Source organism: Colobus angolensis, unplaced genomic scaffold (assembly GCF_000951035.1).
Source record: "Colobus angolensis palliatus isolate OR3802 unplaced genomic scaffold, Cang.pa_1.0 Scaffold90, whole genome shotgun sequence".
Taxonomy (NCBI): Eukaryota; Metazoa; Chordata; class Mammalia; order Primates; family Cercopithecidae; genus Colobus; species Colobus angolensis.
This window is the reverse complement of record NW_012122932.1, coordinates 5,486,576-5,488,777: the sequence shown is the minus strand read 5'-3', so window position 1 is coordinate 5,488,777 and position 2,202 is coordinate 5,486,576. Positions and strand designations below refer to the sequence as shown.

At 49.5% G+C, this 2,202-nt stretch overlaps 1 protein-coding gene across 1 annotated transcript in view; it reads left to right on the top strand.

Annotated features, from left to right (window-relative positions):
- ANXA6 (annexin A6) overlaps positions 1–2,202 on the top strand; it is a 60,524-nt gene that overhangs the window by 9,282 nt on the left and 49,040 nt on the right. The gene's annotated exons all lie outside the window — the stretch shown is intronic.

Here is a 2,202-nt window from a genome sequence, read left to right as displayed (position 1 = left end):
TTTGGAAGGGGATGTGCAGGGGGAAGGTCGAAGCAGGTGGATCCCTTGAGCTCAGCAGTTCGAAACCACCCTGGGCAACATGGCAAAAACCTATCTCTACAAAAAATACAAAAAAAACACCAAAAACAAACTGGGTGTGTTGGTGAGCCTGTAGTCCCACCTACTGGGGAGGCTGAGGTGGGAGGATTGCTTGAGCCTGGGAGGTGAAGGTTGCAGTGAGCCAAGATTGCACCAATGCACACTCCAGCCTGGGTGACAGAGTGAGACCCTGTTGCGCCTTGTCCCCCACACCCCGCCAAAAAAAAAAAAAAAAAAGCTGGCATACACCTATTGTCCCAGGTACTCGGGAGGCTGAGGTGAGAGGATCGCTTGAGCCTGGGAGGTCAAGGCTGCAGTGAGCTGTGACCACACCACTACACTCCAGATTGAGCAACAAAATTAGCCAGGCATGGTGCCATGCGCCTGTAATTCCAGCTACTCAGGAGTCTGAGGCAAGAGAATTGCTTGAACCTGGGAGGTAGAGGTTACAGGGAGCTGAGATTGCGCCACTGCACTCCAGCCTGGGTGATAGAGCGAGACTCCATCTCAGAAAAAAAGAGATCAAATTGCCCAGAACTGCTTACAGTGGAAAGTAGTGGTCCTTTGTTTCTCTTCTCCTTGTCTTAAGAAGATTGTTAAACTTTCCTCTGTTGCCCTCCTAAGTGCTCATTAGTCAGCTCCCCACCCCCTTCTTTTCTTCCCAAATCAGTTACATCTCTTTTTGCATTTCTTTTTACATATCATATCTTTGTTCCTTCACTGTAGACCCCGTCTCCTGATACCCCCACCCCCATTCCTTATCCATTTTCAATGAGATATGTGTCCTATTTTCCTGTGTGTTCCAGTCTTTTTTTTTTTTGAGACAAGGTCTTGCCCTGTTGCCCAGGCTGGAGTGCAGTGGTGCAATCTTGGCTCACTGCAGCCTCCACCTCCTGAGTTCAAGCAATTCTCCCGCCTCAGCCTCCCAAGTAGCTGGGACTATAGGAATGTGTCACCACGTCCAGCTATTTAAAAAAAAATTTTTTTTTAATAGAGATCAGGTCTCAGTATGTTAACCTAGGCTGGTCTCGAACTCCTGGGCTCAAATTATTCTCCCACCTCAGCTTCCCAAAGTGCCAGGATTACAGGCATGAGCTACCATGACCAGCCTGAAAAATCCAGTCTTTATGGTGGCCGCAGGCACTGGTCCCAGACCCTACATCCTACCCCACCACTCCCTGCTACCACAGCAGCCACACTGAGCTCCTGGTGGTTCCTCACTTGCACTGCCCCCTGGTGTGCCCCCAGTTGCATTCGTGAGATCCTCTGACCCCCTCCACCTGGGACTACACCCCTTGTCACTCTCCTCACCAACCCTTGTCTTTTCTCTGTAGTTCTTATCTCAGCCTGATGAGTGCATTTGTTATTCATTCCCATTACAGCATAAGCTCCAGAGAAACCAAGTCAGAAAAGTCTCTCATAATTTCTGTATGCACAGTGCCCAGAGCAATGCCTGACGCGGAGGAGGTGCTAAATGAGTGCATATTGACTTGTTCAGGAATGACAGTCCTTCAGATACTGCAGCAGGTGGTTGGAAGCCCTTTGAGTCCTGTCTGCAGGTGGTCAAGCTCTGGGTTCTGAAGCCATCCTTGTTGACTTGAAAAGAGGGCATGCATGGTGCAGATAATACAGACTCTGGGATCTAGAAATTGTTGAATTCAGTTCTAAGCTGTGTGATCTTGGCTCATTTATTGTGATGCTCCAGCCTCAGTTTCCTCTCTATAAAAAAGGAGAATCTGATGTGTGGAAGGATTTCTGTTAGTATTAACTGAGACGGTGGTGAGACAGGTACCCTGCCTAGTCCGGAGGAGTCAAGGGGTCAGTGGTGGGTCAGTGCCATGCCCGCCCTCCCTCAGGGTTCCACGTCCCTTTCCCATACTGCTGTGAATGTCTGGGCACCATCTAGTCTGCCCATTGTCTTCTGAAAAAAATGCGATCGGCCCTGAGCTGGGTCATTGGGTCTGATTTAACCTGAAGGGCTGGGGGCAGCTGGAAAACAGCAGAGGGAAGAAATGTAAGGGAAAGAAAGGGAGAATCTGATGTGTGGAAGGATTTCTGTTAGTATTAACTGAGACGGTGGTGAGACAGGTACCCTGCCTAGTCCGGAGGAGTCAAGGGGTCAGT